This window comes from Papio anubis, chromosome 11, assembly GCF_008728515.1.
Source record: "Papio anubis isolate 15944 chromosome 11, Panubis1.0, whole genome shotgun sequence".
Taxonomy (NCBI): Eukaryota; Metazoa; Chordata; class Mammalia; order Primates; family Cercopithecidae; genus Papio; species Papio anubis.
Genome location: NC_044986.1, coordinates 124832556 through 124860046, shown reverse-complemented (window position 1 = coordinate 124860046; position 27491 = coordinate 124832556). Strand labels below are relative to the sequence as shown.

At 49.5% G+C, this 27491-nt stretch overlaps 1 protein-coding gene across 1 annotated transcript in view; it reads right to left on the bottom strand.

Annotated features, from left to right (window-relative positions):
• Nucleotides 1–27491, bottom strand: part of ADARB2 (adenosine deaminase RNA specific B2 (inactive)) — a 672719-nt gene that overhangs the window by 229150 nt on the left and 416078 nt on the right. The gene's annotated exons all lie outside the window — the stretch shown is intronic.

Sequence of the window (27491 nt, the reverse complement as noted above, 5' to 3'; positions counted from 1 at the left end):
TGTGGGGCCCCAAGCTTCTCATTGGGGGCAGTGTGGCCGGCATAGCTGTTGCAGGCCTTGGAGTAGGGAAACCTGGTTGGGCCCTCAGTTCTGCCACTCAGGAGCCTGGGTGAGTCATTAACACCTCAGAACCCATTTTCCTAATTTACAAGTGAATCATCTTCATTTCCACCTTATGGTGTTTTTGTAAGGATTAAATGTAATACGGCATCTTAAGTGCTCAGCGCAGTGCCCTACACTTGGTAGGAAGTGCTCAGAGATGACGGCTGTGACTGTTACTCTTACTATTTTCATCATTATCATCGTCTCCCCCAGTCACCACAGGCATTGCCCGAGCCTCTGAGCAGCCAAATCAATTCATCGTCTCATCCATGAGGCAGGAAACAGTCCCTTTTTCTGATGGACCAGGTTTCCGCGTTTCCACCAGGCATGTGCTGATGTTGATACTGTGCAGTCTTTGGGCCCAGTTTCCACATTCCCACCAGGCGTGTACGGACGCTGATGCTGTGCAGGCGTTGCTGCTGATAAGGACAGCTCTCTGATTAATAACGATAAGAAAGATAGACAGTGTTTAAAAATCCCACTTGTAGGCAATAAAACATGTTTGTGTGAAAACAGCCCTGCCTGCCAGAAGCGAAAAACCTGCCACAAAACAACCTAGCCCCTCTCCCTCTTAATTCTTCTGCAGTAAAGGGCAGAAGTGCAGGGCCCGGTGCAGTCTCCTCTGCTCACCCCCGGGTTTGAGGGCCCCGAGCCACTGTAGCCCGTAGGTGATGTCAGCTCATTTTCCCACTGTGCCGTGAATCAATACGGAAGCCCCACATAGGACAGATGGCAGATGAGCTAGGCTTCTCCTGAGGGGCGCAATGCTGGCCTGAGAGGGAAACGGGACCCCGACCTTTCAGGGACTGCTGTGCGCCTGGAGTCTTCCTGGGTGCTCCCGGCTGTCCTGTCTTTCATGTCTGGAATCAGGTCCAGAGAGGGAAACCTGTGTCCTGGACACCCCATGTGCTGTGTCCTGGAGCTGCTGGAAAAATACTCTTAACTGGGGGTCTTTAAACAGCAGGCATTCATCCTCCCACAGCTCTGGAGGCAGAAATCTGAGACTGAGCTGTCCAGGGACCGTGCTTCCTCCTGTGGCTCTGGGGAGCCTCCTTCCTGCCTCTCCCAGTTCCAGGACTCCGGGCGTCCCTGGGTTGTGGTGGCCGCATCACTGCAGTCTCCGCCTCTGTCCCCACGTGGCCTTCTCCTCTGTGTCTGTGTCTGCTCTTCTGCCTCTTGTAGGGACAACTGTCATTGGATTGAGGGCCCACTTGGTCAATCCAGGATGAGGCCATCTCGAAGTCCTTAACTTGAAGATATCTGCAGAGAACTTTTTCTCAGTCACCGTCACAGGGTTGGATGTGTCTTTCTGGGGCCACTGTTCAACCTGTTGCACCCTTGTTTACTCTTCCAATGCATGCTGTCAAGGGAGAGCGTAACTCTTAATTTTTTTCTTTTTCTTTGAGACAGGGTCTCTCTCTGCTGCCCAGGCTGGAGTGCAGCGGCACCATCACGGCTCACTGCAACCTTGAACTTTTGGGCTCAAACAATCCTCCCACCTCAGCCTCCCAAAGCACTGGGATTACAGGCTCCAGTCACTGGACCAGGCCCCTGTGATAACTTGGTCTTCCTTGGTGTCCAAATCACACACAGTAGCCATGAATGACATCCACAAGGTGGTTGGCAGGCGGGAGCCTTTGTGACAGTCCTTGGTTCTCACCTAGAAGGCTGGCGCTGCCCACATCTAAAGGTCAGGCCTGGCTGTGAGGTCGTCCGGCCCCTCCTGTGCCCCCCACGAGCTTGCACGCTGAGCTCTGAGCCGGGGTGGAGAAGAAGATTCAGGGGACAGAGGCCCACAGAGCCCTGGAGCCCCGAGAGGCCTCAGCTATCACCTCGGGCCTCGAGAAATCAGCTTCTGAGCACCGTGATAGCGGGCGAAGGTGACATCGGCAGCCCCACCACAGGCTCCTGCAGGGCGTGCACCGCCAGTCCCATCCTGCCAGGACGTCCTGCGTCTCCCAGGGGAAGCATCCAGGCACAGGGTTGACGGGGCAGCTCTGCCTCTGGGACCAGGTGACAGGTAGGACCTCTGCCAGGCCCGGGACTTGTAGGCGCCAGCAGGTCTGGGAGATGGAGAGGCTGGCGTTGGGCCTTGACTTGGGGTGCTCATCCTCACCGGCCCGGTAGAGGGGATGGGGCACTGAAGGGCTCCCCGCTGGGCAGAGGGTCTAGAAAGCCTTGTCTGAAGCTGATGTCTGAGATGAACCTTGAAGGAAGAGTAGGAGAGCTTCCCTTTCTCAGGTGACAGAACGCAGGCTGCTCTCCCGCCGGTCGGCCCCACGGCACATGGGCAGGCGAGGGCAGCACTGATCATCTTTACTGCACAGGCGTCCTGGACTCCAGGCATGGGGACACTTCCCCAGCCCGGGCGGTGGCCGTGGCAGCCTGGGGGCCACATCTGCCCCACGGGGTTCACTGTTGTTTCCCGCTCTGGAATCCGATTCTGGGTGATTCATGGGTGTTAATGTTGATTCGAGGACAGAACTACATCTTTTGCTTCTAAAACAGCTGTTATGGTGCCAGCCATCTGATTCCAGCACCGCTGTGCTCCGGAGTTATTCCAAATGGTGTGTGTAGCTGTTTCTTTGTTTTTTTTTTTTTGTTTGTTTGTTTGTTTGTTTTTTAGGATGAAGTTTCGAATGTCTAAGAAGTGATAGCTTGTCCAGCACAGGAGGACTCTCTGTCACTTTGTGTCTGCCTGAGGGGCTCCAGCACAGGACATTAGGATGGTCCCAGACCAATGAGTCACAACAGTGCGTGCAAAAAGAGATTTCACTGTGGAAACCGAGGGAGTGCTCTGTCCTCTTAGAGATGGGAAGACACACAAACAGTGACAGCAGGGACTCATTCTGAGCAGGCGCATTACTGGCCCAGGAAAGTGCCAATATTATCCTTTTTAGCTACTGAAGCAACGTAACCAGTCACACGGCAGGGGGTGGCAGAGACGGGAATTACCGCAGCCTTGACCTTGACCCTTGCACTGAACTGGTGACCAGATTGCTCTGAGGAAAAGCAGGATCTGAATTCAAGGATGACCGCAGGCTTCACTGCCTCTGGGTGCAGGTTCGAGCAGCCACGGCTGGGACAGAACACGGGCGAAGGTGGCCGGCACCCTGAGAAGGCAGCGGCCCTCGGAGGGGGGGCCCATGGTGGAGCCTGGCCGCCCGCTCTCCGCACCCTGCAGGCCTGCACCCCTGCCCTAGGCTCCTACTATGAACCAAGCAGCCTGAGCCTCGGCTGCTCTCTCGTGGGGTCATTTGAGGAACAGCTGGGGTGGAATGAATCACATTTGGTTTGGGCCTCAGCATTTCCACAGACGAAGGCCTCCTCGACGCACTGGGGAGGGCTTGCATGGCCAGCAGATGCCAGGTGGACAGTAATGCTCAGCCTTCTTCCAGAGTGACAAGAGCCCCTGGCTGGTAGAGACAGCCTTGAACTGACAGAGCTGAATGGAGACATTGCTGGCCGGACAGTTCCACCCACCCCAGCTGGAGGAGGTGGGAGGCACAGCTGCCAACCGGGAGGCCATGGCACTCACGTGTGCACATTCAGTCCTGCAGGATGACTCCAGGCAGCGGCCATGGCACCCTCAAGGACAGGGCACTTTCTCTCCCCAGGTCCACACATTTCCGACTCCACAGCCCGTTTCTTTCTTTCTTTCTTTCTTTTTCTTTTCTTTTCTTTCTTTCTTTTTTTTTTTTTTTTGAGATAGAGTCTAGTTCTGTCGCCCAGTTTGGACCTTAGTGGCCCAATCTCAGCTCACTGCAACCTGCACCTCCCAGGTTGAAGCAATTCTAGTGCCTCAGCCTCCTGAGTAGCTGGGACTACAGGCGCGTGCCACCGTGCCTGGCTAATTTTATTTTATTTTGTATTTTTTAGTAGAGATGGGGTTTTGCTGTGTTGGCCAGATTGGTCTAGCATGCCTGACCTCAGGTGATCCTCCCACCTTGGCCTCCCAAAAGTGCTGGGATTACAGGGGTGAGCCACCACACCCGGTCCTTTTTTCTTTTTTAAAATTTCAACTTATATTTTGGGTTCAGTGGGTACATATGCAGGTTTGAGTGATGCTGAGGTTTGGTGTACGAGTGACCCCAGTAGTGAGCACAGTACTCGGTAGTTAGTTTCTTATCCCCTTCCCTCCCTCCCCCTAGTATTCCCCAGTGTCTGCTCTTCCCATCTTGATGCCTGTGAGTACTCCACGTTTAGCTCCCACTCATGAGAACATGCGGTATTTGACTTTCTGTTTCTGTTAATTCGCTTAGGATGACGGCCTCCAGCTGCATCCATGTAGCTGCAAAGAACATGATTTCATTTTTTTTTTTAATGGCATAGCCTGTTTCTCAATCCATTATGTCCTGCCCTGCCTCAGTCTCCAAAACTCCTTCCTAGGCTCGAAGGTTTCCTGTTCCCCTGTTTGGAGGTCCTCTCCCTCATCTGTAATCCACTGCCTTTAGAACTCCAGCAACATTCATGTAGGGGCCGATTCACGTTTTTTCCTGCATGATTACCTAACAGTTCATGTTTTATGATGTGACTCCCATGCAGTGCCGCATCTGTGGCTGGGAGCATGGCTTGGATGCATTTTGCATTTTCATGGTCCTGCCATAGCACCGTGAGTGATCACGGCTGTCATCAACAGTGGTGTACCTCTCGGATGAATGACTGCGTGTATGGATAAGTGCAACTCTCAGGGATGAACTGTCTAACAAGTAAAAATTTCAGAAAAAAGTTGGTTATTATTTTTTCAACCAGTTATTATCAGCATTTTTTCCTCAACCTTATCACACTGTCTTCATCTGCTGGGGCTGCCGTAAAAGAATACCATACACTGGGCAGCTTAAGCAACGGAAATTAACGTTCTTACAGTTCTGAAGCTGGAAGTTCAATATCAAGGTGTTGGCCAGGTCAGTTTCCTTCTGAAGCTTTTTCTCTTGGCCTGTGGGTGTCGCCATCTTGTCATGTGCTACATGACCTCTCCTTTGTGTATGCATGAAGATTGAGCAGGACCAGACTCCGTGGCATTATTTGTTTGTTTGTTTGTGTGTATTTGAGACACGGTCTCACTCTGTTGCTCAGGCTGGAGCACAGTGACGTGATCATAGCTCACTGCAGCCTCAACTTCCTGGGCCCAAGTAATCCTCTTAGCTCAGCCTCCCAAGTAGTTGGGACCACAGGCACAGGGCGCCATACATGGCTAATTTTTCAATATTTTATAGAGGCAGGGTCTCACTATGTTGCTCAGGCTGGTCTCAAACTCCTGGGCTAAGCAATCCTTCTGCCTTGGCCTCCCAAAGTGCTGGGATTACAGGTATGAGCCACCGTCCCCGGCCCGTGGGGTCATCGTTAATAAGGACACTAATCCACAGGATCAGCTGCCTCAACTCCATTACCTCATTTTGCCCAAAGTACTTCCTTAGGGTTTTGGACTTGCTTGGGCCCTGCCACCCTTTCCCTGTTGCCCCTTTCTCTCTCTTGGAAAGGGACATCTACTCCATGCCTGGCTCACTGTTGTATTTTGGGAACATGGAACCTGTTTGGGTTCCGTGGTTCATGGCTGGAGAGGAGAGCTCAGCTTCAGGGTGGGCGAATCGCACCATGAGTCCCATCCATTCCTGATTCAGGTGATGTTTTGTTGAAGCTCTGGACTTCACAGCTTAGCACTGATGCTGGAGTGAGTTAAGACTTCTGGGGCTGTTGGGATGGGATGAGTGCATTTGCCATGCAAGAAGGACATGAATTTGGGGGAGGTCAGGGACAGGATGTTCTCAGCTGAATGTCTGTGGCAGCGTCACCTCTTTGGCTCAGAGTGAGCTCACTCTCTGGTGTCACCTCTTACAAGGACACTAATCCCATCAGATCAGGGCCCCATTCACGGCCTCACTTAACCTGAACTACTTCCTTAGAGGACCCATCTCCAAATACAGCCACACTGGGAATTAGGGCTCCAACATATGAATTTCGGGGGACACGAACATTAGTTCCATCGAACAAAACATGATGTCACCTGAGCGGCTCCCTTTCTGAACCCGTGTCATGCATTAGCCTGGTGGGTACACCTTAGGGGCAGGCACCACTTGCTCTCTGCCCCTCATAGGCTTTATCCAGAAACATGTGGACATGCAGGTGTGGACTGTCCCTCTCCTTCCTCGACACATGACAACATCTCCTTGCTTCCAGCATCAAGGAGGGCTGTGTGACCAGGGCTGCCTGTTGAATGCTGGAGGAAATTGTGTTTGCCATTTTTAGGTGTGGATCCTGAAATTCCTAAGTGATGCTCTGTGTTCACCTCTGAGGCTCTTTTCCTCCTCTTCATCAATCCCTTGTTTCCCTCTTCCCTCCTTACAAGCTGGATTCAGAGAACCCCAGGATGGAGCCACGAGAGGGTTGGGGCCAGGGTGAAGGAGTTAGCTACAAGCCGAGCACTGCACAGCTTATTTATAGTGCGCCGCTGGCTTTGGGGCTGTGGGTTACGGCAACAACATTATTAACTCTGAGTCACACAGGAGAGAAATCCATGAGAAAAAGACAAAGAAAACGTGGCAATCGAATTGAAGACTTATGCAAATAGTGCATAAAGTCTTACAACTTATAAATAGCAAAAGTCTCTGCACCATAACTCATGATTGATTTGACATGTGTGGTGGATCCATGATGATCCATGGATCCATCTATTGCTGATGTCACATGTTCGGTAGGTCCAGATGATGACCTCATCTCCATTTAGGTGCTCTTCAGGCCTGGAGGCAGGTCTTGAGCATGTGCTGGGGGATCCCCAGGCTTCAGGGATTAGCTCCTCCTCACTGTTCTGCTGGCCAGTGGAAAATATTTTTGTTATGAAAGTAGCCATTATTAGGGTCTCACCTATGGAATGCTAGATTTCTGTGTATTGGTGGTTTGTGGATTCAGATATGCAATAGGAGGCCCAGGCAAAGCACCATGCGCTCATATGCTTTGTGCTGGTCGATCCTGGTCCAGTGGAAAGACGTGGATTGGATAGCTCCAGCACTTGTTTCTGAGAATTGGTCCAGCTCTCATGCAAGTCCAGCCTTGGTGAAAGATAATTTGCATGATTTCTCAGCACGGTGCCAGCAGGGCTCAGGAGTAGCACTGAGGGGTGCACAGAGACTGTCGCCCCAGAATGACCCAGCATCCTGCCCCTCAGGGACTGCAGGGTCACATGGGGAGGACATGGCACTAGATTCCTGGGTGATTGCTCTTGCTACACTCCTAAGCCCAGGAAATTTCCATGAGAACTTTTTTTTTTTTCCTTTTAAAAAGCCAACCTCATCTCCTCCTCTATAATCCTTTTCTCTTTATTCTTTAAGTTTTAAATTGAGGGGCGCTTGACACTTACATGAAGCATATTTTTCAACTAACATTTTATAAAGGTAAATGCAAAAAGAGAAAAGCAAAAATTTAAAAAACTTTCCTTACTTTGGGTGGTTAACTAATTAAAATGTAGAAAGATTTGTAGTGAGCTGGTTAAATTTTCTCTCTTTGATATTTAACCAGCGTGATTTCCCATGACGGCTTCAGCAAGTCTCACCTCCTGGCTGGGGTCCCCATAGGTTGGCATAGCTCAGCTCCAGTGATAACCTCACTGCCTGAGAAATTAATCTCTTTCTCCGGGAAGTGGGGTTAGAATGGGTTGTGCTGGGGTCCCATTTACTCACTGCAGATCTTCTTCCCCTCCCCGTCCTTTCGGGACCACCTTGGTGTTTACATGGTGCTCAGAGACCTGAAATATTTCTGTGCCTGTCCACACAAACCCATCTTACTGATAACCAACATGACTTTCAACGCAGATCTTGCTTTTTTGCATTGCATCCTTCCATTTCCCCAATGAAATCCTTTCCGGATCTCTCCACAGAACTGTGTCTACTGCGCCACAGGTATTTTAAGTAATTGGTTTTTAATTAAATCACATACATGATTGCAGCTCTATGTAGTTTTCCATAGTTGAATTACTGTATGTAAATGACATTGTCATTGATGGTATAGGGTGTTAGAAGCTAGACAGCAGCTCAGAATTCATATAGGGAGACATACTTCTTTAACACTAGGGATCTTTAATGTTTTAATCACTTGGGATATAATATATACAGTCAACTTTGGTTACTGCAAACCCAACTAATCAGACTTCGCAATAATGTGATTTTCTTCCCCACCTGGCACTTGGTTTACAGGAGAAGCAGCTAAAGTGCTCAAAAATAAGCTTGTGCCTGATTAGTTTTATGCATGCAAATTACAGAATATGCTCATGGGCCTGCAAGGGGTTCATTTCATCTCCTAGGATGGATAAATGCATTCAGATTTAGAGTTTTGAGAACATGGGCCAAGTTATACTGCATGGTCCCTTTCTAAAATAAGGGAAGAGGGTCCCCACAACCCGGAGGACTGAGTTATCTCATTGTGTATTATGACCAATCCACACCTTTCTGTCGTATCTTTCAATTCAGTGCGTACGTCAGAAGCTCTACAGAAGCTCCTAGGCTGCTCAAAAACCATGTACTTCCTAATTCTGTCCACTTGAACTTGCATCATAGAAGGTAGACAAACCTGTGTTTCTCTATGGAGGTCAAATGCCAGCTCCTTTTTAAAGGCTTTCCAGCATGGGAACCCTTGGTGTCCTAGAGCACTTTGAAGCTGTGTCTTTCCTGGCATAATTCGTATGCTTGTTTTTCTTTCTCCTGTACATGTCACACCTGTGCAATATACCACAGACCTTGTGGACAGGTGGTTATTGTTTCTACTGACTTCCTATTGGTTAATAGGAGTTCTAGCTAAGGTCATTGACATCATGCTACTTGCCAGACACTTTCTAAATGCTTTAGGTGCATTTTTTCAATTAATACTCATAAACCACTTTATGGTTAAGGGGCTGCAATGATCTCTATCTTTGTTAACAATCCTGTGAATTAGTGGTAGTGTGCACAGCTCAGGATACGTGTCCTACAGTGAGCCACCTGTAGGTGCACAGCTTAGGATACTCCACAGTGAGCCACCTGTAGGATGCGTGTCCTATAGGTGGCTCATTGGTGGAGTGTTGTCCATCATGAGAATAACTAGTGTAGACAGCCTACGGCACATGCCCTCCATGTGGTTCATTGGGGAGTGTTGGATCACGAGAATGACTTCTGTAGACAGCCTATGGCCTGTGTCCTTCATGTGGCTTATAAAAGGTGGAGTGTTGTCCATCATGAGAATAACCAGTGTAGACAGCCTATGGCCTGTGTCCTTCATGTGGCTCACTGGACCTGTACAGATACTTGCAGGAGGAAGAGGCCACTTCTGGGCAGGCACTGGGAGTGGGGTAGTCAGGGAAGGCTCCCTGGAAGAGAGTTTCTTTCTGGTCTTTGAAGGAATCACATAATCTAAATTGTCAGGGATTAAATGACCATAAAAACGTAGGAGAAGCCGTAGCCTAGAGCGGTTCAGAGGTGGAAACATTTGTTTCTGTGATAAGAACAAAGAGTAGATCAGCCTGGCCTGAGTAAGAATTTGTGCAACGTAGTTATGAGAAATTAAACTGAAAGGGCCACTCACTACAGGAGAGTGTAGGGTCTTGATTCCAGGCCAAGGAGTTCATCTGTTAATTCATCAAATATTTATGAATTGTGCTTCTCAGGGTCAAGCACAATTATACCTGCCAGGGATACATCAGTACAAGAAACAGGCAGAGATTGCTCTCGCGTGAAGTTCAGACGTCACCCAGGCACATGGATGTCTTTTTGAGCGATCCTGACCAGCAGGGTGACAGGGCTGGGTCTGCAGCTGTGTGAGGGGCCACATGTCCTGGTGAGGACAGTGATCCAGGGCCTGGCACCGAGGGCACATCTCAGCCATGGTAGGGTCAGCAGTTGGTTGTTTTGCTTTGCTTCAAGCACCCTAGATGTAAGCTGGATTATGAGGATGCTCTCAGGGCTAGGAAGGTCAAACTGTTGCACTATAGCTGTTGCTACCAATGGCTGCCTCCACCCACAGCAGGGGCAGCACCCTGCATGGCTCTCGACTGAGATCCCTGCTGGGAACTGATAACACATTATTTAATCCACCCAACAACTGTGTGAAGAACTGTCCCATTTTATAACAGCAGCAAAAGAGGTTTAGGGAGATTTGGTAGGTCAGCCAAAGGTCTAAAGCAAGCAAGTAGTTGAGGCAGAAATGGGGTTGTTTCAGGTCTGAATCTGAGCTGCGGCAGCCTATCTTCATGGACACTATCTGATGCTCTTTTGAGGTGGATTCCCAGACGGTCTCAGAAAACAAATCCAACCATACACTGTAAATCCTCAAGATAAAGAACTCAGCACATCTGTGGTGTCCAACTCCAGTCCTTAAGTGGGAGGGGAAGGTGGGCCTTAGAGACCCTCATGGTCTGGTCCACCTTCAGTCCTTGAGGGGAGGCACAGTGACAGTCCCAGCGGCGATTCCCCTACAGTGTCACAAAGGCATAGGCTGCTGTCCAGAAGCCCCAGCTCCTGCAGAAGACAGGTGAGCAGCTGGGGAGGGGCCGAGAGAGGCTGGACTGGGGGCAGGTGAGATGGTGCTTTGCAATATAGAAAGCGTTGCGGCCGGGCGCGGTGGCTCAAGCCTGTAATCCCAGCACTTTGGGAGGCCGAGACGGGCGGATCACGAGGTCAGGAGATCGAGACCATCCTGGCTAACACGGTGAAACCCCGTCTCTACTAAAATATACAAAAAAACTAGCCGGGCGCGGTGGCGGGCGCCTGTAGTCCCAGCTACTCGGGAGGCTGAGGCAGGAGAATGGCGTGAACCCGGGAGGCGGAGCTTGCAGTGAGCTGAGATCCGGCCACTGCACTCCAGCCTGGGCGGCAGAGCGAGACTCCGTCTCAAAAAAAAAAAAAAAAAAAAAAAAAAAAAAAAAACAAAAAAGAAAGCGTTGCACAGAGAGACTCTAAAACCTGTTCAAAAAAGCCTGCAACAGAAGAGTCATCTGCAGCATAAACTCTTTTTGACAGAGGAAAAAGAAAGACATCCGGCTGTACCTGTTATTGTTGGTGATTTAGCCATTTAGAAAATGCCTGCTGAAGGGTCTCTTGGCAGCGGCGCAGGGTTAATATGTCTTCCATGAGTCTTCACGCCTCCCAGGAAAGAGCTCACACCGTGGGGAAACGAGCCCCTCCTGTGAACCCTTAAAAAGCAGCTTGGCTTCTCACAGGGACAATGGTGGTAGGTGGGACTGGGTGGGTGGGGGTTCTGGAGAATCGTTGGTGATGTCCTGAGGCTTTGTCTGGAGCCCTCAGAGCAGAGGTCTGAGATGCCTTGAAGCTATGAATGCACAAATGGGCACTGGCTGCACACTGGACCAGCAATGGTCAGAGGAGAGGGTGTGTGGTTTCTCGTTACATGATAGTGACAACCAGGTGCTTCCAGCTCCAGAGTTAAGTGGGGAGTCGACCCCATATTTGATGAGCTGTGCATTCCTGTGCCTAACAGAAAAGCAAAGCAAAAGCCTGCTCCGTTAGCTTCCACTTTTTGTTGCCCACATTTTGCCTACTGGCTCCGATTACCATGGCAAATTACCAGCATCATTCACATTGGAAAATGAACTTTAAATGGGAACATTGCAAAACTCAAACTTTACTCATTTCCAACACTAATATTTTGAATGGCATGAATAAATAAAATGTGCTCAAATTTGCAGCAGTAGTCCTCAGGGTAAAATTGACATTCAGCCAAAGTGGCGGGATACTAAAATCCATAGATTATAAAGGAGAAAGCCTTTAGTAAATATTTTCCTGTTGAAATCCTGTCTTCTGGTTTATTCCACTGAAAAATCAGAAAGGTTAGATTTGCATGCGTGTGGGGCAACACGGAATCCAGGACCAATGCCCCGAGTCCCCAGGCTCCTTTCCCCTGAACTCTGCTTGGCAGTGGGGTGGCAGTGGGTGGTGTGGCAGTGGGTGGTGTGGCAGTGGGGTGGTGTGGGTGGGGTGGTGGCAGTGGGGCGGTGAGCTCACGGGAGAGAGGGGGCTTGGGAGTGCCGATGGCAGAGGGAGGCAGGGCCAGAGTCCACATGGAGGTGGGACACACCTCGGAGTCCCCTTTCAAACAACCCATCCTGTCCAGACCCGGGAAGTAGGAGAGACACTGCTAGGAAAGTCCAGCCAGACACAAACCAAAGCCTCCAGGATAATCAGAGAAAATGGAAGATGATCTTCCCTGACTTCCATCTTCATATCCCTTTGTGTTTCTGTGGAAGAGGCAGTCTCTATGTCATGTAATGAGCCCTGTTTTCTGACAATTACAATAAAGCATCATTCATTTCAAAATCAGGGACTGGTAAAAACCGATGTCCAACCAAATAGTTCAAATTATCTGACTACTCAATTATTCTAAATCTCAAATTACCTAAAGGCGGATGGCAAATTTGAATGAAGGCATGAAAAGGAAAATCCCTTATTGTAGCCATTGTGTGGTGGGAAAAGCTCTAAACTTGGGATCAGAAGAACTGGAGTTGAATTCTGCCACCATCTTCCCCAGCTGCACCACCACCATGGGGCAACTGGGGTCTCTGAGCCATGGGTTCCTCCTCTGCAAGAGGCATCATAATAATCACCGCTCAAGGCCAAGGCTCTGCATCTTGGCACAGAGATGCACGCCTGCAGTATCCTGCACTCGTCTTTTCAGAGGAACAGTGCTGGTGTCATAGGGGTGTTATGAGGTTGGATGACAGTGGATGGAGGTGCTTAGCCTGGTGCCCAGCACTGTTAAGCTCAGTGTCCGGCCCTCAAATACCAGCTGCTGTTGTTATTGCCATTATCATCCAACTGTGTGCAAACATAATTTTTTTTTTTAAGAAAAACTACAGAAATAACTCACCCCCATGTGCCTCATCCTTGAAATTAAAGTGTTCTCAGTAGTAACGTGTTTAAAGGGTACATTTTGATACAATTAAGTATGCAGGCACATGCAGTTTTGAGGGGGCATATGTTGGGGTGACCTTTCCTGTGACTCTCTTGAAGTCAGTCTCTGTCTGTCTTGGCTGACTTTGCTGCCGCTGGTGAGGCCTGTCTCCTGCAATGGTGCTCACAGGATGGTCCCTTTAAAAGAACCTGAATAATGAGGTGAATCATAAGGAAATCAAAGCTACATAGTTCGCCTTTTAGAGTTTTATTTTTAATTCACAAATAATAATTGTATATATGTATGGGGTGCAATGTGGTGTCTTGATACATATACACATTGTGGGATGATCGTATCAGGCTGACATATCCACCACCTCAAAGACTTACTGTAGTGAGAGCATTTACAGTCCTTTCTTTTGGCTGTCCTGAAATACATGATACATTATCATTAACTATGGTCATCGTGCTGTGTGACAGATCCCCAGAACCTGTCCCTCCTGTCTACCTGAAACCTTGCACCCTCTGACGGACATCCTAGCCCCTGGTAACCGCCTTTCTCCTCTCCATTTCCATGAGAGTTCTACAGCCATGCACATAGATGCTGGGTAGACTTTGGACCCAAAGCCAACCTTAGGAGGAAGTTACACATATATCAGCTGTGCCATTTAGTCACTTTTAGTGAAATCATCAGTCTATTTTTGGTGAGGAAATGCTTCATCAGTGAAAATGCCAGCTCACTCTTTAATTACATGTACCTTTATTTCTGTTTAAATTGGAAGCTAGCGTCTGAGGCAACAGCACATTCAAAGGTTAAGTCAGTGTGCTTTGGAATTATGCTGTTGGCTGTGTGGCCCTCTGAGCATTGTTTTCTGATCTAAGCGTTCCTTCCTCTCTGATTTCACAGCTTGGGTGTGTTATTTTGTGACTGTTGACACAAACGTTGTCCTTGTCAGAATGGATGCCCGAGGACAAGGACTCAGTCTCACTCCTCACTGCAATCGCAACACCCACTGAGTGTGCATGGTGTGCCCCATCCCAAAGCACACTTGCCTCCGGGTTAGCTTGTGCACCGCTGTCCCTGAAGCCCTGCCCCAAAGGGAAGCTGGAAAGGAGCTGAGGGGGTCTGTCAGAGCCCTGACTACAGACAGGCTCAGCCATGCCCAGAACATCACAGACACCAGTTCTCAAGCATTTCTGCTTTTATTTCACCCCCATCCCTGTCCCCCAGGGAAAAGAATCAATCAGAATTTATTGTGCAAGGCACTGATGAAATACAGGGCGAAATAAGACAAGGTCCTCTATATAAAGCAGCCTAAAATACGAAACAGGAAACACAAAACATCATGTGATAAATGGCAGCTGACATTTCTCAAGGGCTGACTGCCTACCAGGTGCTCTTCTAAGTAACAGCGAGTGTCATTTCTGTTCATCTACATTGTAATCCTAAGAGGCAGGTACGATTATTATCCTGTTTTACAGATGAACAAGCCAAGGCTGAGGAAAATAAAATTCCTTGCCCAGCACACAGATAGTAAGTTGTGGGTCTGTGAGTCACACTAGTTCCATGAAGGCCCACAATGCGTGCTGCCTCCGAGATGCTGAGGAGAGAGAGGAGGTGCCTTGGTTGCAGCTCCCACCCTCAGATGAGATAAGCCTGCAGGTAGGAGGCCTGCCATGGCAAATGCTCCCTCTTAGACAAATTGGGATAGGAGCTTAGGGGGGCAAATGACCCCGGACCTCCTGGAGCAGGCAGGCAGCCACCTGCATCAAGACCACGGAGTGCTTCTGCGGGTCCTAAGCCCCTTCCCCACTCCCTGAATAGGGGTTTCTGACAGAGGATGCTGAGGCACTCTGACATGTAACGCGGTTACACTGGTATAAGCCAAAAATAAAATTCTAAGGCCCCCCCAACCATCCAAATGGACCCCTCCTCTCAGCCAAGGGCATTCCAGAGTTAACCTGAAAAACTGGTTCAGGCATGATGGAAGAGGGGGTCGGACATGCCTCATGATACCTTCCTCCATTGTGGAATTCAGGAAAAGCCAACCAGCCTTAACAACACAGACCTGAGTCCGATGAGAAACAGTGACCATCTGTTCCCTCCAAAGCCTGCTACCCGGAGATCTGCATGGCCAAACCCTGGTCTCCACACCCCTTATCCTAACCCAGACCTTCCTTTCTACTGATCGTAACTCTTTCAGCCAATTGCCGATCAGAAAGATGTTATGATCTGGAAGCCGCTGCTTTGAGTTGTCCCGTCTTTCCAGACTGAACCAATGTCGATCCTACACACATTGAATGATGCCTCAATTCTCTCTAAAATGTATAAAACCAAGCTACGCACCAGCCACACTGGGCACATGGCATCAGGACGTCCTGAGGCTGCGTCACAGGTGCGTCCTTAACCTCGGCAAAATAAACTTTCTAAATTGGTTAAGGCTTGTCTCAGATACTTTTGGGTTCATGTTGGGGACCTGGAAGAGTAAGTGGGAGGCTTTCGGGGGGGAAGCCTCTGCCCACAGCACCCTCAGGAAGCCCCAGGCTGCCAGGGCTGCTGGGTAGGACGGACCAGGGTGCTCCTGATGGGCAGACCCATCCCACTTCCTGAGGTGGAAAACCAGACCTGGGCCTCCCACTGCCCACCTCCTGCTTCCTCTCACTGGCTCAGTGTCCAGGACCCCTTCTCTCTGCCTCTCCTTTTGGTCTACGCAGGCCTCACCCCATGCCTTGCTGCTGGGTGACAAGAGAGCCCACAGGATCCAGCCCCTGGGAGGACCGCCCGACCCTCACTCCACGGTGGGCGTGCCACAGCCAGCACGTAGGAGCAGGCCAGGCAGCTCCACACCAGGGCGGGGCAGGTGTGCGTTTGCCTAACAAGAGCCTCCAGCCTGCGGCAGGAAGGCCCTCCCATGCATGTGAGGAGATGCATTAGAGCAGGCACAGCATATGCTGGTGGCTGGGCACAGCTTTAACTTCCAGGGTTACAGACATTGAGGCATTTCAGTCTTGGGTTGTTAGCATGTTTTAATCCAACATAATTACTTACAGTAAAGAATCCATCTAGGGAAAATGAAGAAAATATGGCTTTAAAATGAAGGATCTGCATAGAGCAAAAGCAGGGACTGAGTCCTACAAGGCTGAGTCTCTCTTGGTGCCTGAGGCTGTGCAAGGTCGGGAGCTGACTACCTTTTCCCCCGTGTCTGCCAAGTGGATTCTGTCCTTTGCATGTTGCTGTTTATTTTATGAATCAGCCCCAGCCATTGTCCAACTCACAGGCACCTCCAGCAGAGAGTGGAGGCCTGCAGGGACAGGGACTCACAGGTGACCCACGCCTGCAGCAGAGTGGAGAAGTGCCTCCCCCCTGGTCGGCGGAAGGACATCGACGCTGAAGCCAGATGCTGGGGTCCGCAGGACCAGGTATCCACACCCCCACTGCACAATGAGACAATCAGCACAGAGAGGTGGGCTGGCTCTCTGACATGGGCTCAGGCAGTTGGTGGGAGGCTTGGAATCAAATCCCTATGTTTAAATTCTAACTCCAAAATGTGGGCTCCTGACCATGATGTTAGAGGTGCCTTCCAAGGGCTTTTCACTAATTGAGGATTTCAAAAAAGCCTGAGATAAGAGATCCCACATTCAGCCTTGAACAACTGAGGGTTGAGGGTTGTGTGCGCTGACATCTGTTGGTCTACCTGTTGATTATGTAAAGAAGTTGTCCACAGTTTCCTAAATCGTTAAATATCCACAAATCTGTTTACGCACATTAACGGTAGTTACTGTTTTAGCAATCAACTTCAAATTTGAATACCATTAAAACACAGAAAATAAACTAAAAACCACATTGGGAAGATGCATATTTCTGTTTTTGTGAAACTGGTGCTTTCTGGTCTACTCAGGAAGATATTTTGAGCCTGGGTTTAATTAGGATCTTTAAATTCTCATTTGTGTGCTGACACGAGCGTGCTAACAGATGAGGTCCTCGGTTTGGGGCTGATTCATGGTTATTTGTATTCATCTGGATTTAAAAAGATAAAAACCAGAAGAATCATTTCAGGCCATCTAGAGAAAAAGATTCCCTTAGAAAAAGTAGTTGTTCCATAAAGAAAGTAATTTTTACTTCCTAGCTTCTGTTAAATTCAAGAAAAGCCTTTAAGTGAGCATCTAAGGAATGCCAACCCCTCTTCTGCAAAATCACCAGGGAGGCTGATGTCACACGGGCTTCCAATGACGCAGAGGTGGAGCCCTCAGACTTCTTTGTCCCATGACTTTGCCCCTTTGCCCGAGTCTTTCCGTGTCCTGAAAGCAGAATCTGGAGAAATCAGTGGATGAAAATTGTCAAGTGGTTCCCAATGCACCTGGGTCCCTGAGGCAGGCTGGGTGCCGCTGCTGAGCATCCTGCGGGCTCCCAGAGGAGTGTGGTCGGAGCTCCCTCACAGCTCAGTGTGTGCAGAAAACGCAGTCCTCTGGTCCGTGTTCCCTCCTCACAGCAAAACCACCAGCACCTTTGTGACGCTGTGTTCCCTGCACAATCCTGCAATATTTTTATTTTGTTTATTTACATACCCGATGCCCCTGGTGGAGTGAAAGCAACTGCACGGAGTGAGGGCCCCACCAGGTCCCACAGCGCCACGAAAATCCTGCGAAAAGTAAGCGTCTCAGAGGAAGCCACAAATGGCCCACCTCGGCCGGGTGAAGTTTTAAATTTGGACAAACATGCAACCAGATGGCTCCCGTGGTGTCCTGGAGGAAGCTGAGCTCAGCCCTGTGGAGTGCATGGTGTGTGGGTTCCATTAGATTTTCGTCTGGTGTCTGGAGGGCCTAGAGGAAGCCAGGAGAGGAGAAGGAGCCTGTGTTTCCCTAGAGAGGACCCCGAGGCCTGGCTGGGCAGAGGCTTCATGCCTGGCACTGCGCAGGTCAGGGGCTGTGTGGTGGCAGAAGGCATGTCGTGGCCATGTCAGTGGAGCTGCCCCCTCTGAGTTACCAATCCCAGTTGGGGTGTTTGCGTCTGCCACCAACTTTCCTAAGACTCTGACCTCGCCAATCGCTCAGAAAGCAGCGTTCACCACTGTCAGTGTGCCTGCATTAAGTTGACTTGACCTTGTCTGCACTGGGCATTTCCAGATGGCCTGGGAGTGGGCAGGGGAGGGAGGGCACCTCACTCTGTGACCCAGGCTGGTCTCGAACTCCTGGCCTCAAGCGATCCTCCCGCCTCAGCCTCCCACAGTGCTGAGATTACAAGTGTGAGCCACCGCACCTGGCTAGAATCTTGTTTTTCACTCCCCAGGAGCATTGAAACAGAGTAGTCACAAAATGAATGTTTAGAAAAAAATTCAAAAGTTGCATATATTACTGTCACAGGATTAGTAATTGTCACTGTACTGAGAAGCCTTTTTATCCCCCTCACTTAGACAAAAGGCTTGTGACCTGAGGCCCTTCTCTATTAAGTGATTTTCTTTCAAATCACAGCACGCATAGACACTCAGTATGTCTTTTCTGATAAAATTAGGTATGTGTTTTCTTCATACCCTGTTGCACCAGGAATCAAAAATGTCTGTATCAAGTTCTGTCGCCGTGAACTCTTGCTGGGTCTTGTCACTGCTCCACGGGACAAAATGTGACGAACGGAGGTGGTTCGGGTGCTGCGCTTCTGAGAGGAGTGACGGGTTTCCTGGCTGAGGCTGCGAGGCCACTGCCCACTATGGGCCCGCTTGCCTGGATGTCCCGGCCCGAGGACACCCAAGCGGGGAACAGAGGTTGAGGGGCGCGTGGCTGCTTGGAGCCTGTTCTCCAGAGAAAGCTCCTTGTTCGAAGAAGGTTTCTGACACCAGAACTCATTCTGGTTTCTTGTCAGTAACTGGAGGGGAAAATCCAAAGCCTTTGTTGTTAAGATACACAACATCCTTCCATGGAGAGAGCGAAGGAGAGAGAGAGGGAGAGGGAGGGAAGGAGAGAGAGGGGAGGGGAGAGAGAGGGACACAGAGAGGAAGAGAGAGAGGGAGAGGAAGGGAAAGAAAGAGGGGGGAGAGGAGGGAGAGAAAGAGGGAGGGAAGGAGAGAGAGGGAGGGAGAGAGAGAAAGAGAAAGGGACATAGGGTAGGAAAGAGAGAGGGAGAGATGGAAGGATAAGAAAGAGGGGGAAGAGAGGGGGAGAGAAAGACAGGAATAGAAAAAAGGAGAGGGAGGGAGGGAGAGAGGGACAGACAGAGAGGGAGGGAAGCAGGGAGAGAAAGAGTGGGGAGAGAAAGCAGGGGAAGAGAGAGGGGAGGGAGGTGGGGGAAAGAGAGGGGAGAGAGAGAGAAAGAGAAGGGAGGGAGGTAGGGAGGGAAGAAAGGAGGAAGATAGATTTCAAAACAGTTTTTTTCATGTGGTCTGTTTTAGCCTCTTCCTCCTCTGCCTTTCTTCTTGTATGTGTTTTAAAAGCTATTAACCAGTTTCAGAAAGCCAATTTCTGCCTCTGTTGTGAGCATCTCAGATTTTTCTTTTGCATTTTCAGGGCATTCTTGCTGGAAAGGCTCAGGCATGCTGGACAAACTATTATACCAGTGGAAGTCTGTCCAGTTTCTGATAAAACCAAAACTAATTTATTTTTTGTTTATCCTCCACTACCTTTGACAGAGCTTCCTCTGGAGATGTGTATCTTCATTCCCCACTCCTTTCTCTGCCATCTCTTTTTGTTTTGTTTTGCAACTGACAAGGGGAAAAAATCTGACACCAACCTTGGAAGACGGTAATGCATTCAAGGCTTTTTTTCCCTCTCAGATGTGATAAAAATCTTGCCTAAAACCATGTCCAACCTTTTCAGCAGAAAGTCCAGATGGCTTTACAGCCTGTATAACAGACTTTACTCACTGATGCCTCTCAGAGTGTCGGCAGGGCAATGTCTTTCTTGAAGCAGAAATGCAAAACAAAAGACAGCATCTGTGATTTAGGGAGGGCTGGGGCACGGGGGCGCTGATGGTCATCTGGGAGTGCAAACAAAGAAAAAACTTAGAGCAGGCTCAGAAGAGAACTTCCCATGAATGAGAATTCCATCAGGTGGGCTGCAGGGTGAGGAGGAGATGGATGAAAATCAGCTGCAGTGGGTACGAGAATAGATCATTTGAGATGAGGAAGAATTTAACTTTTCCACCATTGAAGATGAGTGACTGCCGATAGAATCAGCTATGGTGGCCGCATCTCTCCATTGGGGTGTGCTTGCAGTTTTGTTATGAGAAATTCCATTTCTGATGCTAACCATATGAGGATGTGCTAAGGTTCACATGAGCAGTGTGTGTGCAAGAACAGAGGCCCAGGAAGACTCATGATGCCTGGGACCTGGCGGGGTGACGTGGCTCCTCACTTACCCATCTTCAGTGTGAGGACGAATTCCTCATTTCTGTCGGCCACAGCTGCATACTCTGAGTGTGTGCTGATAGGCCCTTGACTCATCTGATGGCGTTACGCTTTACAGCTGGGGAAACTGCTTCTTGAAGAAGGCGGCAGCCCCCAGCGCCGTTCCACCAATGACCAGGCGGAGGGTTGAGGCAATGTCGTCCCTAGGATTTCTCCAGCTCTGACATGAATGTCTCACTTCCCCCATCCAGCGATGGTAACCGCTGGGTCACACTGCCTTGCCTTTCTGTTCTCTTGCCCCCACCTTCAAAGCTTTGCTGAGCTCATTATTACATCTGTGATGGAATTTCCGTCAAGCCATCTCCTTCCCTGAGTTGAAAATCGCCTCTCCCCTGCTGCCAACCCTAATTAGCGCTACCCAGTTCTGACAACCTGTGTGCCCACAGCATGGAGTGGTGGCTCTCAGCCCTGTCTGCAAATTGTATTCTCCTAGGGAGATTTAAAAACCATCCCCTGCCAAGGCCCCGACCTAGACCAATTGTGATGGGATGCCTGGGCTGGGGCCAGGATGTCTCTATTTGTCAAAGCAGATTTCCGTGTGTAGCTGGAGTGCGGAGTCACTGGCATCAGGTAAGCAGCTGGCTTCTGTGGGAACGGCCCACATCCTTTCCTGGTGAAACATGTTGAATATCTTCATTACGTGTGTTCCTCTCACTTCAGCTGTGGAAACGCCAGTGTTCCCGGAAGGCCAGGACAAGGCCTTTCTGAGGTCATGGTGTTATGTCTGGTGCAGAGCTTGACATGTGACATTTGTCGCTGTTGGTTGGCTGATTGATGGCTGCTGGGGAGTGTGAATGTGACATGGGATGTGGGAGAGAAACATCAGAGGAGCTAAAAACTAAGAAATGATCTTCAAGGTGCTGCAAAATCTTGGGAAGGGTGTGAGAGTTGTGTGCAGGAAGATATGCTGGGGTTATAAGTATTTACACCCCAGGCATGTGTTGAAGTGGATTGCTATGCACTTTTGACCTCTTTAAGCCACTTAGGTAATAAGCAGATAGACCATAATAATTTCACCAGAAAATGTTGGGGACATCAGAGATGTCCGATGCAATTTAGAATAAAGAAGAGTACAATGGACAGGGAGGACGAGAGGACCCTGAGTGCCGCTGTCTCTGGTGGTGGGAGTCTGGGCTCTGAGCTGACGTGTGCACCTCTGTTTCTTCAAAGACCTCTCTTGATAAGATTTTGGATCTGCCTCTAGAATCTTGACTTGTTTAGAGATCGGAAATAGCAGAATGCATGAAGGGTCTCATTAAGAATTTTTGCTTTTTAGAGTTGCCTAAGTCTAAAATACAGAATAATGATAAATGGTTTTATTTTATTCTTTCAAAATATTTTTCAGAGAAATAATCTGTAGTATCATTGAATATGGGAAAAGTACAGCTTCTTTAAGACCCTGTTAATTCACGGACTTTAGTAGGAAAAGGTGACCTATGTGTGGTGCAACAGTAAGCTCTTGCTGTATAATGACCATCCCCAAGTGCAACGGCTCAGTCAGCAAGCATTTGCTCCTCCCTCAGGAGCCTGTGGTTGGCTGGGGTGGGATGATATAGACTGGTCCGTGCAGCTTGGCTTCCAGGTGTGCTGTGGGGTTAGGCCTGCTCCATGTGGACCTCCCTTTGGATCAGCCCCTCTGGAGACCCCTTCCTGTCATGGTGCTGGCAGATGTGCCAGGGTCCAAGTCCAGCTGCTCAAGTGAACATCAAATCTCTGCTTATTGGGTCCCTCCAGTCCCACCGGTCTAAGCAGGATCCATGTGTAAGACAAACATGAATGGGAGGGGAAAGTGTGTTCCCTCCATGGAGGAGGGAGAGAAGGCTAATATTTACTGACCTGTAATCTAACCCATCTCAACAGCTTAGTGAGTGCAGAGTATAGAAAAATATGAAGGCTCCAGAAAGTGTGCACTAAAGTTTTCCTTCCCCATGGCTAGTCTCTCTTTCATAGTAGAGATGCTGCTTAACCCCATTATCAGCAGACATGATTGAAAAGGTCATTGGCTACTGATGTTTCCATAACATATTCTATGCCTTTCCAGACAACTGCCACATTGAGATGCCTAACTGGTGGGGGAGAATTGAGGGACGGGCATGGTGCATGGGGGTCTTCCTGTGGTGCTGTGGGGTACAGAAGGTCAAGTGCTCCGTTGCAAATGTTGGGGGAGCGGGGGAAGGGGTCAGGATGGTTGTCTGCAGCTTTGCCTGGGACTGTCTGCATTTAGCATCTTTCCATGCATAACATATGTAATGACCCTAAAGCTCCTAGGACACAATTAAGTGTGGAAAGGAGGAGTCCCTGCTGTCTCTGTTCTAAGCTCAACAACAGAATTGGAAAATGGGAGAGTAGTTTTTAGCCACCCTCATTTCTACTGCAAAATTCCCTTTTCACTCATCCCTTTATCCTTCCTTACTGCCAGAAAAATATGCTCCTTCTCTGCTCCCAGCCTGGCTTCTCGCTAAGATGCTCGGCACTGTTCTGCTCACTGCCTTCAGGACAGTAACAGTCTGTCCTTTCTAACTCCCATCTCTCCAGTATTTTATTTGTGTAATTTTTGCTGTTTTCCTTTTCTTTTCCTCCTATACAAAATACCTATCTAAACATACAAACAAAAATAAGTATCCTGGATTCAACAGTATCCCCCAAATTCAAGTCTACCCGGAACCTCAGAGCATAATGTTATTTGGAAATAGGATGTTTGCAGATGTGATTAGTACAGGATTTAGAAATGAAATTATCCTGGCCTTAGAGGATGCCCTAAATCCAGGGACTGGTGTCTTTATCGCGCGGAGGAAGGGAGGCATAGCCCCGTCGGCCTTGGGTATGGAGGGAGACGTAGCCCCATGGGCCTTGGGTATGAAGGGAGGCAGAGCCTTGTTGGCCTTGGGCATGGAGGGAGGCGTAGCCCCATCGGCCTTGAGTGTGGAGGGAGGCGTAGCCCCCGATGGCCTTGGGCATGGAGGGAGGCATAGTCCCATCAACTTTGGGTGTGGAGAGAGGCATAGCTCCCGTCGGCCTTGGGTATGGAGGGAGGCGTAGCCCCTGTCGGCCTTGGGTATGGACCCACAGGTGGCATGTTTCTTCACTGCAACTGAGCCCCATTAGCTCAAAGCTTGCTAGAGCCAAACTCAAGTTTTTACATATCCAGTTATTTTAAAAATAGCCCAAACAAGCAGAGTTTTAGCCATTGAATGGGTATCTGCTTGGCATTCCCTGTAAAAGCTTACCATAGAGCTGTTCCCCACTGATAAGATGGGGACTTGTGGTTATAAGACCACAGGCCGTTCAGGGCCCAAAGAACCCTCTGACCCAGAGACCTCCTGGGCGGCTGCGTGGCATCGCCTGGACATGGAGCCCCCTCTGAACCCCCTTTCCCGGCAGCTCTCTTGCCCTCCTCTCCTCTCGGAACAGACTTAGGCCGTGAGGGACGCCCCTGTATGCAAATCTGTCCAAGCGCCAGCCTCATATGGCCTGTGTGAGCTCCTGCCACCTGGTGGCACATCTTTTTCCTTGGTCAGCTCTGAAACTCCTCCAGTCTAGAGACGCGGGCACAACCAGGACAACAACGGCCACGGAGGCAGGGGCCAGAGGGATGCATCCACAGCCCAGGGCTAGAGGATCCCCAGTTATGACTGGAGGCCAGGAGAGAGGGTGGGACGGATGCCCCTCAGAATCAGAAGGAACCAGCCCTGCCCACACCTTGAGGTCAGCTCTGGCTCCAGAGCTGTGAGAGAGCTGTGAGAGAATAAACTTCTGTAGTTTCAGCCACCTGGGTGTGCTCACTTGCTACAGCAGCCGAGGAGCTCTCACAAACACAGCCTTGCTTTCCACCACACCAACGCAGTGTTTGCTTCCAGAGTTGAGAGGTGGCTGGGAGGCATTTTCCACCATACTCAGAAATGCAAATAGATTCCTTGACAGGGGATGTCAAGCACCTTCCCTGGGCTATTTTTCCCTGGGAGACTGACTTCCCTCCCTCATATTTGAGATAGCAAAAAATGGAACATTTTGTCATTCATTCATTTCAGAAACACACACATTGTCTCTCCTTTGTGTCCCACACATGCCAGGCAACAAATGAAACGGACAGAGATCTGTCTTTCCAGGAGACTAAAACGTAGTGGAGTAGATGCTGTTGAAAAAATAGCACAAGTTTATAAAGACAAAATGAAGTTTCTCACAATTTTTTTAGTAAACACAGCTTGGGGAAAACAGCTGTGTTTTTTACCAAGGAGGGTTTTTTGGAGTGGCTGGACTTAAGGGTTTCCATGAAATCCACTCTGGGTGATCCTGGGGGCACATCCCAGGGCCAAACAGCCATTATGAATGAGGTTTTCCCTTCACCTAATTTACAGCCTATATTTGAGATGCTATTGTGCTTAAAACATAGGCAGGATGATATGCACAAAATTCACCTTGAGGGAGCCCAGAGAAGACTTCATAGAGACAAGCAATAGCCAAACTGAGGCATAAGAAGGGCCTCTGTTTTGGAAGAAACAGGACACACGTGGATGGAGAAGACACATACTGGGCTCAAGCAGGAGCTCCCCTCAAGGGCACATGCCCCACTGCAGAGTGCAGTGCAATGCTGCTGCGACTGTCCCGTGTGCGACGGGAATTTTTTTTTTTTCTTTTTAGACTTGCCCAGGCTGGACTGCAGTGGCACGCTCTCAGCTCACTGCAGCCTCGACTTCTGGGGCTCAAGTGATCCTCTTACTTTAGCCTCCCGAGAAGCTAGGACCACAGGCGTGCATCACCATGCCCGGGTAAGTTTTTATTTTTATTTTTTGTAGAGATGGGGTCTCACTATGGTGCCCAGGTTGGTCTTGAACTTCTGGGCTCAAGTGATCCGCCTGCCTTGGCCTCCCAAAGTGCTGGGATTACAGGCGTGAGCCACTGTGCCCAGCCGCAATGCAATTTTTATTTGATGATGGATAATGACTCTCCCTGATGATGATAGTCAAGCCAGCTGGAAGACACACGCTCTTAAATGTCTTGCGTGTTAAGAAGGAAAGCGTAAGGGACTAGGAGACCAGACTACAGGGACCCCAGCTAATCTGGGGAGTCAGGAAGGGGCCCCCAGTCGAGGAAACCCACAAGCAGAAGGTATCAGGAGCCTGCCTGCAAAAGCCAGGAAGGGCAGAACCAGTGTGTGCAGAGTGTGAGAGGCACCTGTGTCACTGGGGGACACGGATGTGGATGTGGCCACAGCCCAGGCCTGGACTGCCCCTCACATGTCAACGGGGGTGTCCTCCCCCTGCCCCTGGTGAAGATCTAGCAGACTCCAGACATCAGAAAATTGTAGAGTCACTTTAAGTCGCAAGCAGTGACTTCTTTGGTGATTTTAAGTGTGCAGTCCAGTATGTTAGCCACTAGTTTGGACGGTATGCAAATAAGAACTCTGCCCTGGCTGATTGCCTCCGTGAGATTCTCAGCCCTGACCACAGGAGGATGAGGCTGTGTCCCACAGACCTGCCCTCCCACCCCAGACCGGGGCATGGCTTGGTGCGGCAGTTTTCTGTAGGGCGCGGAGCTAAGGACATTTCGTCCATCGGACCTGGGACTCTTCCACCCCTGGGCTTCACCTCTTCCTGCTTCCTGGCCTCCTGGGTCATGACGCAGCAGCAGCCTTTGGTTTGGGCTCCTGGGCCAAGAGCGGGTCCCACAATCTGGTCCCCTGTGCTCCCGGGGGAGGTGCGGACACCCTGGCCTCTCCCCTGCTCTGTGTCTCGAAGTGAATAAAATGCAGTTGCTACTTGAATGTGGCTCATTGTCCTAACGGCCGCTTTGTGCCTGGCCATCGACCACATGCTGAAGTTACCTACCCCACCACGGGGGCTGGGTGGAGGACCCTGGAGGGAGAGGTCTCGTTCCCCCCGCCCCCGCCCGTCCTGGCCCCACCCACCATGCTTGTCTCATCTCACAAGGATGAGATTTTCCCACTCTGCCCTCCAGCTGTTTAAAGATGCTTCCCTTTTTTGGTGCTTTTGGGATTTTTAAAGATAAAAACTATCATAGTTGCCTCTTACGTAGTCTCTCTGCTTCTTATCTGTCTTACTTCCAAACCCTTTTAGCCTTGCTGGTGGCTTAAGTTTTCTCACATGCAGGTATAATGGCGTCTACAGCTGGACGCCCATCGAAGGCTGCCCTCACACCAGGGATGGTTCTTCCACATCCCTTTCTGCTCCTACAGTGATGGCTGCTCCCAGCCTCACACCACACCACACAGCCAAGCTGGGTCAGCTCTGTGCCCCCTATACCGCCTCTGCCTGGGGCACCCCCACGCCTCTCCTCCTGATATTGCTGGGCTCACACAGACACCTCCTCCTCCACTAATCAATTCCCCCCATGTGTGCTCCTATAACACTTAAAAAATATCTCTCCTACATTACTCATGAGACAGTATAATTTGTTCATTTGTTCAATGAATATTTACTGAAGACCTGTTCAAAATGCTTCTTTAGGTGCCTCCCTGAGCATAGCAATTGTTATCTTCCTCATTTTAAAATTCCTCGTGGCTTCATAGATGCTCAGTAAATATTCACTGCAAAGGTATTTGGATTTGAAATCAAAACACACAGATGTGAATCTGCTGCCATGTGTTCTTTGGCCGTGGGCAATCATTTACCCTGATCTTGGAGGCTTGTTTTTCTCATCCATGAGATGTTACAATCCCACTCGTTCTTTCAACTTGATGTGGTCACTATGCCAAAGGAGAGGAAATGTAGGCCAAGGTGTTTAGAAGATAAAGCAATATGCAATGTAAGATGCTGCTGTGATTGTCAGGGTTGTGACATGCTTCTGGGATCAGTGATCAAGGAGCTGAATTGGCCCTGAAGGTCCTGGTGTCCACTCTACTGCCAGATCACGGTGTCATCTCTCACTTAAAAACCACTGGTTCTGAGAAGGATTAACCAAATACAGGGCACATAAGCACTGGTCAGAAGCCCACTCCTCCTGGTAAAATGCTGAGGAATTACGAAATGCTTTCTTGTCTCTTCAGTTATGGTACTGATGATAACATCACAGTGCAGGGATTTAACAGGTCCACACAGTTATGGACTCTGTGCGTGCTAATTTTAAAGATAACAAGATAAAATAGTTATTTATTTAATTGCATTAAAAATAA